The sequence below is a fragment of the Triticum dicoccoides genome, chromosome 3B (genome assembly GCF_002162155.2).
Source record: "Triticum dicoccoides isolate Atlit2015 ecotype Zavitan chromosome 3B, WEW_v2.0, whole genome shotgun sequence".
Lineage (NCBI taxonomy): Eukaryota > Viridiplantae > Streptophyta > Magnoliopsida > Poales > Poaceae > Triticum > Triticum dicoccoides.
Window position 1 is genome coordinate 575,822,054 of NC_041385.1, and position 9,075 is coordinate 575,831,128.

Here is a 9,075-nt window from a genome sequence, read left to right on the forward strand (position 1 = left end):
CATCCGAGACTCCGAACTACCTTCGGTAACCACATACTATTTCCCATAACAACTCTAGCGTCACCGAACCTTAAGTGTGTAGACCCTACGGGTTCGGGAACCATGCAGACATGACCGAGATGTTCTCCGGCTAATAACCAACAGTGGGATCTGGATACCCATGTTGGCTCCCACATGTTCCATGATGATCTCATCGGATGAACCACAATGTCGAGGATTCAATCAATCCCGTATACAATTCCATTTGTCCATTGGTATGTTACTTGCCCGAGATTCGATCGTCGGTATCCCAATACCTCGTTCAATCTCGTTACCGGCAAGTCACTTTACTCGTTCCATAATGCATGATCCTGTGACTAACTACTTAGTCACATTGAGCTCATTATGATGATGCATTACTGAGTGGGCCCAGAGATACCTCTCCGTCATATGGAGTGACAAATCCCAGTCTCGATTCATGCCAACCCAACAGACACTTTTGGAGATACCTGTAGTGCACCTTTATAGCCACCCAGTTACGTTGTGACGTTTGGTACACCCAAAGCATTCCTACGGTATCCGGGAGTTGCACAATCTCATGGTCTAAGGAAATGATACTTGATATTAGAAAAGCTCTTAGCAAACGAACTATACGATCTTGTGCTATGCTTAGTATTGGGTCTTGTCCATCACATCATTCTCCTAATGATGTGATCCCATTATCAATGACATCCAATGTCCATGGTCAGGAAACCATAACCATCTATTGATCAACGAGCTAGTCAACTAGAGGCTCACTAGGGACATGTTGTGGTCTATGTATTCACGCATGTATTACGGTTTCTAGTTAATACAATTATAGCATGAACAATAGACAATTATCATGAACAAGGAAATATAATAATAACCATTTTATTATTGCTTCTAGGGCATATTTCCAACAGTCTCCCACTTGCACTAGAGTCAGTAATCTAGTTCACATCACTATGTGATTGTAATGAATCCAACACCCATTGGGTTTGATCATATCTTGCCTGTGAGAGAGGTTATTAGTCAACGGGTCAGAATCTTTCAGATCCGTGTGTGCTTTACAAATCTCTATGTCATCTCCTAGATGCAGCTACCACACACTATTTGGAGCTATTCCAAATAACTGCTCTACTACGAATCCGGTTTACTACTCAGAGTCATCCAGATTAGTGTCAAAGTTTGCATCGACGTAACCCTTTACGATGAACTCTTTTACCACCTCCATAATCGAGAAAATTCCTTAGTCCACTAGTTACTAAGGTTAAGTTTGACCGCTGTCATGTGATCCATTCCTAGATCACTCTTGTACCCCTTGACTGACTCATGGCAAGGCACACTTCAGGTGCGGTACTCAGCATAGCATACTGTAGAGCCTACGTCTAAAGCATAGGGGACGACCTTCGTCATTTCTCTCTCTTCTGCCGTGGTCAGGTCTTGAGTCTTACTCAATACTCACACCTTATAACACAGCAAGAACTCCTTCTTTGTTGATCTATTTTGAACTCCTTCAAAATCTTGTCACGGTATGTATTCATTTGAAAGTACTATTAAGCATTTTTTTGATCTATCCTTATAGATCTTGATGCTCAATGTTCAAGTAGCTTATCCAGGTTTTCCATTGAAAAACACTTTTCAAATAACCCTATATGCTTTTCAGAAATTCTACAACATTTCTGATCAACAATATGTTAACAACATATACTCATGAGAAATTCTATAGTGCTCCCACTCACTTCTTTGGAAATATAAGTTTCTCATAAACTTTGTATAAACCCAAAATCTTTGATCATCTCATCAAAGCGTATATTCCATCTCCGAGATGCTTACTCTAGTCCTTAGAAGGATTACTGGAGCTTTGCATACTTGTTAGCATCTTTCAGGATTGACAAAACCTTCTGGTTGTATCACATACAACCTTTCCTCAAGAAAATCATCGAGGAAACAATGTTTTGACATCCTATCTGCAAGATTTCATAAATAATGCAGTAACTGCTAATATAATTCCAACAGACTCTTAGCATCGCTACGAGTGAGAAAGTCTCATCGTAGTCAACTCCTTGAACTTGTCGGAAAACATCTTAGCGACAAGTCGAGCTTTCTTAATGGTGACACTTAACCATCATTGTCCGTCTTCCTTTTAAAATCCATCTGTACTCAACAGCCTTACGACCATCGAGTAGTTCTTCCAAAGTCTATACTTTGTTTTCATGCATGGATCCTCTCTCGGATTTTATGGCCTCGAGCCATTCGTCAGAATCTGGGCCCACCATCGCTTCTTCGTAGCTCGTAGGTTCATTATTGTCTACCAACATGACCTCCAAGACAGGATTACGTACCACTCTGAAGCAGTACGCATCCTTGTCGACCTACGACATTTGGTAGCGGCTTGATCTGAAGTTTCATGATTACTATCATCAGCTTCCACTTCAATTGGTGTAGGCGCCACAGGAACAACTTCCTATGCCCTCCTGCACACTAGTTGAAGTGACGGTTCAATAACCTCATCAAGTCTCCACCATCCTCCCAGTCAATTCTTTCGAGAGAAACTTTTCCTCGAGAAAGGACCCATTTCTAGAAACAATCACTTTTGCTTCCGGATCTGAAATAGGAGGTATACGCAACTGTTTCGGGTGTCCTATGAAGATGCATTTATCCGCTTTGGGTTCGAGCTTATCAGGCAAAAACTTTTCAGATAAGCGTTGCAGCCCCAAACTTTTAAGAAATGACAACTTAGGTTTCTCATATGGTGTCATCTCAAAGGAATTACGTGGTGCCCTATTTAAAGTGAATGCGGTTGTCTCTAATGCCTAACCCATAAATGATAGTGGTAATTCGATAAGAGACATCATGGTATGCACCATATCCAATAGGGTGCAGCTATGATGCTCGGACACACCATCATACTATGGTGTTCCAGGCGGTATTAGTCGTGAAATATTTCCACAATGTCTTAATTGTGTACCAAACTCGTAACTCAGATATTTATCTCTATGATCATATCATAGACATTTTATCCTCTTGTCACGATGATCTTCAACTTCACTCTGAAATTACTTGAACCTTTCAATATTTCAGACTTGTGTTTGATCAAGTAAATATACTTAGAATCTACTCAAATCATCTGTGAAGTAAGAGCATAACGATATTCACTGCGTGCCTCAGCACTCATTGGATTGCACACATCAAATGTATTGCTTCCAACAAGTTGCTCTCTTGTTTCATCTCACTGAAAAACGAGGCCTTTCAGTCATCTTGCCCATGTGGTATGATTTGCATGTCTCAAGTGATTCAAAATCAAGTGAGTCCAAACGATCCATCTGTATGGAGTTTCTTCATGCATATATACCAATAGACATGGTTCGCATGTCTCAATCTTTTCAAAAATGAGTGAGTCCAAAGATCCATCAACATGGAGCTTCTTCATGCGTTTTATACCAGTATGACTCAAATGGCAGTGCCACAAGTATGTGGTACTATCATTATTATCTTATATCTGTTGGCATGAACATGTATATCACTATGATCGAGATTCAATAAGCCATTCATTTTAGGTGCAAGACCATTGAAGGTATTATTCAAATAAACAGAGTAACCATTATTCTCCTTAAATGAATAACCGTATTGCAATAAACATAATCCAATCATGTCTATGCTCAACGCAAACACCAAATAACAATTATTTAGGTTTAATACCAATCTTGATGGTAGAGGGAGCATGCGATGCTTGATCACATCAACCTCGGAAACACTTCCAACACACATCGTCATCTCACCTTTAGCTAGTCTTCGTTTATTCTGTAGCTCTTTTATTTCGAGTTACTAACACTTAGCAACCGAACCGGTATCTTAATACCCTGGTGCTACTAGGAGTACTAGTAAAGTACACATTTAATATAATATATATTCAATATACTTATGTCAACCTTGCCAGCCTTCTCATCTACCAAGTATCTAGGGTAGATCTGCTTCAGTGAACGTTCCCTCATTACAGAAGCACTTAGTCTCGGGTTTGGGTTCAACCTTGGGTTTCTTCACTAGAGCAGCAACTGATTTGCCGTTTCATGAAGTATCCCTTCTTGCCCTTGCCCTTCTTGAAACTAGTGGTTTTACTAACCATCAACAATTGATGCTCCTACTCGATTTCTACTTTCGCGGTGTCAAACATCGCGAATTGCTCAAGGATCATCATGTCTATCCCTGGTATGTTATAGTTCATCACGAAGCTCTAATAGCTTGGTGGCAGTGACTATGGAGAACCATCACTATCTCATATGGACGATTAACTCCCACTCGATTCAAGTGATTGTAGTACTTAGACAATCTGAGCACATGCTCAATGATTGAGCTTTTCTCCCTTAGTTTGCAGGCTTAAGAAACTTGTCGGAGGTCTCACGCCTCTTGACATGGGCACGAGCCTGAAATCCCAACTTCAGCTCTTGGAACATCTCATATGTTCCGTGACGTTTCAAAATGTCTTTGGTGCCTCAATTCTAAACCGTTTAACATTACGCACTGAACTATCACGTAGTCATCAAAACGTGTATGCCAGATGTTCACAACATCCACAGACGACGCTTGAGGTTCAGCACACCAAGCAGTGCATTAAGGACATAAGTCTTCTGCGCAGCAATGAGGGTAATCCTCATTTTACGGACCCAGTCCGCATAATTGCTACTATCAACTTTCAACTAAAATTTTCTCTAGGAACATATCTTAAATAGTAGAACTAAAGCGTAAGCTACGACATAATTTGCAAAGAACTTTTGACTATGTTCATGATAATTAAGTTCATATGATTATTTAATGAACTCCCACTTAGATAGACATCCCTCTAGTCATCTAAGTGATACATGATCCGAGTCAACTAGGCCGTGTTTGATCATCACGTGAGACGGACTAGTCATCATCGATGAACATCTTCATGTTGATCGCATCTGCTATACGACTCATGTTCGACCTTTCGGTCTCTTGTGTTCCGAGGCCATGTCTGTACATGCTAGGCTCGTCAAGTCAACCTAAGTGTTTTGCATGTGTAAATCTGGCTTACACCCGTTGTATGCGAACGTTAGAATCTATCACACCCGATCATCACGTGGTGCTTCGAAACAACGAACCTTCGCAACGGTGCACAATTAGGGAGAACAGTTTCTTGAAATTTTATGAGGCATCATCTTATTTATGCTACCGTCGTTCTAAGCAAATAAGATGCAAAAACATGATAAACATCTCATGCAATCAAATAGTGACATGATATGGCCAATATCATTTTGCTCCTTTTGATCTCCATCTTCGGGGCCCCATGATCATCATCGTCACCGGCATGACACCATGATCTCCATCATCGTGTCTTCATGAAGTTGTCTCGCCAACTATTACTTCTACTACTATGGCTAACGGTTTAGCAATAAAGTAAAGTAATTACATGGCGTTATTCAATGACACGCAAGTCATACAATAAATTAAGACAACTCCTATGGCTCCTGCCGGTTGTCATACTCATTGACATGCAAGTCGTGATTCCTATTACAAGAACATGGTCAATCTCATACATCACATATATATCATTCATCACATCCTTTTGGCCATATCACATCACACGGCATATCCTGCAAAAATAAGTTAGACGTCCTCTAATTGTTGTTGCAAGTTTTTTATGTGGCTGCTATAGGTTTCTAGCAAGAACGTTTCTTACCTACGCCAAAACCACAACGTGATATGCCAATTGCTATTTACCCTTCATAGGGACCCTTTTCATCGAATCCAATCCGACTAAAGTGGGAGAGACAGACACCCGCTAGCCACCTTATGCAACTAGTGCATGTCAGTCGGTGGAACCTGTCTCACGTAAGCGTACGTGTAAGGTCGGTCCGGGCCGCTTCATCCCACGATGCCGCCGAATCAAGATAAGACTAGTAGTGGCAAGTAAATTGACAAAATCGACGCCCACAACAACTTGTGTTCTACTCGTGCATAGAAACTACACATAGACCTAGCTCATGATGCCACTGTTGGGGAACGTAGCAGAAATTCAAAATTTTCTACGCATCACCCAGATCAATCTATGGAGATTCTAGCAACAAGAGAGGGAGAGGATGAGCATCTTCATACCCTTGAAGATCGCTAGGCGGAAGCGTTACAAGAACGCGGTTGATGGGGTCTTACTCGGGGCGATTCAAATCGCGGAAGATCCGATCTAGCGCCGAATGGACGACGCCTCCGCGTTCAACACATTACAGCCCGGGGACATCTCCTTCTTCTTGATCCAGCAAGGGGAGAGGAGAAGTTGAGGGAGAACTCCGACAGCACGATGACGTGGTGGTGGTGGAGCTCGTGGCTCTCCAGCAGGGCTTCGACAAGCACTACGGAGGAGGAGGAGGTGTTGGAGGAGGGAGAGGGCTGCGCCAGGTAAGAGGTGCCGCTGACCTCCCACCCCTCCACTATATATAGGGGCAAGGGGAGAGGGGGAGGCACCCTAGGGTTTCCCCTAGGGGGCGGCGGCCAATCAGATTGGATCTCACTAGGGAAAATCCTAGGGAGACTTGCCCCCCAAGCCAAGCAGGTGGAGGATTGCCTCCCAAGCCAGGTGGAGGCGCCCCACCTCCCCAAATAACGTGGGAAAGGGTGTGGGGGCGCACCACCCCTTAGTGGGATGGTTCGCCCCTTCCCCTTTGGCCCATGAGGCCCTCCAACACTTGTCGGGGCTCCCGAAACACCTTTCGGTCATGTTGGCCATAGCCTGGTACCCTTGGAACACTTTCGGACTCCAATACCCTTCGTCCAATATATCGATCTTCACCGCCGGACCATTCCGGAACTCCTAGTGACATCCGGGATCACATCCGGGACTTCGAACTACCTTCGGTAACCACATACTATTTCCCATAACAACTCTAGCGTCACCGAACCTTAAGTGTGTAGACCCTACGGGTTCGGGAACCATGCAGACATGACCAAGACGTTCTCCGGCCAATAACCAACAGCGGGATCTGAATACCCATGTTGGCCCCCACATGTTCCATGATGATATCATCGGATGAACCACGATGTCGAGGATTCAATCAATCCCGTATACAATTTCCTTTGTCCATTGGTATGTTACTTGCCCGAGAGTCGATCGTCGGTATCCCAATACCTCGTTCAATATCGTTACCGGCAAGTCACTTTACTCGTTCCATAATGCATGATCCCGTGACTAACTACTTAGTCACATTGAGCTCATTATGATCATGCATTACCGAGTGGGCCCAGAGATACCTCTCCGTCATACGGAGTGACAAATCCCAGTCTCGATTCGTGCCAACCCAACAGACACTTTTGGAGATACCTGTAGTGCACCTTTATAGCCACCCAGTTACGTTGTGACGTTTGGTACACCCAAAGCATTCCTACGGTATCCGGGAGTTTCATAATATCATGGTCTAAGGAAATGATACTTGACATTAGAAAAGCTCTTAGCAAACGAACTATACGATCTTGTGCTATGCTTAGGATTGGGTCTTGTCCATCACATCATTCTCCTAATGATGTGATCTCGTTATCAATGACATCCAATGTCCATGGTCAGGAAACCATAACCATCTATTGATCAACGAGCTAGTCAACTAGAGGCTCACTAGGGACATGTTGTGGTCTATGTATTCACACATGTATTACGGTTTCCAGTTAATACAATTATAGCATGAACAATAGACAATTATCATGACCAAGGAAATATAATAATAACCATTTTATTATTGCCTCTAGGGCATATTTCCAACACAGACTATATACTTTGGCCGAAATGTTGGACCATGAAGATACAAGACTCAAGACTTCGTCCCGTGTCTGGATGGGACTCTCCTTTGCGTGGAAGACAAGCTTGGCGATCCAGATATTATATTTCCTTCTTTGTAACCGACTCCATGTAAACCCTAGCCCTCTCCGGTGTCTATATAAACCGGAGAGTTTAGTCCTTAGAGACAGAATCATAATCATCATAGGCTAGCTCTTAGGGTTTAGCCTCTACGATCTCGTGGTAGATCAACTCTTGTAACACTCATATCATCAATATCAATCAAGCAGGAAGTAGGGTTTCACCTCCATCGAGAGGGCCCGAACCTGGGTAAACATTGTGTCCCTTGCCTCCTGTTACCATTAGCCATAGACGCACAGATCGTGACCCCCTACCCGAGATCCGCCGGTTTTGACACCGACAATGGGGCCCGCTGGTCATTGACTCCTCCTAATTAACATATGATTAAGGTTAATCAACAGGTTAATTAATTGTAATTAGTTACTAAACAGAATTAGTTAAGTTAATTAATTAATTTTATTATAATTAATTATTTTATTTTTCATTTCATTAAAAAAATCCTTTTTGGGGGGTGGGGCCCCCTTGTCGTAAGCCCCAGGGGCCATAGTGGATCGGGCGCGCTTACGGGCAGCTGGCCCTGGGCACGGGCGTCGCCCGGGTTGAGGTCGAGCCCGACCAGGGGGGGGGCAAGGCGAGGCAGCAACGAGTGCTGTGCAAGGCGGGTGCCTACACATGCAGACAGGCGTGGGGTGAGGCCCAGGATGCGGCCAGTGCGTGAGCTGGGCCTCATCGGGCGCGTGGGGCGGGCAACGGTGCGGCTGAATGGGGCAGGGTCCGCGGGCGGGACAGGGGGCGAACGGGGAGGACGATGCACGGCCGCAGCCGCGCGCTAGGCACACTGGTGGATGCGCGGTGGAGCGCGACAGCGCTGGCGGCGAGAGCGACGACCGCGCGACGGCCAGGTGCGTAGTGAGCAGAGAAGGAGAGGTCGAGTCCACACCGCGGTCGTAGGGACTGGGCAGCATGGCGTGGGAAGGTAGACGGGGACGACGGCGTTGGAGAGGAGGCAGGCCGAGGATGGGGCGGCGTCAGTGTGGTCGACGACGGCATGGGCGGACCCGGGCGACGAGGTGGTGCAGAGCACGGCAAGGAGGAGTCGAGGACGGATCGATCCGGCGGGGAGGCGGTCCGGCGAGGGCGGGTCCATGTGGCGCCGACGGGTGACGGTGACGGGGCATAGGCCTGCGCCCCGATCCAGAATCAGGATGGGGGGA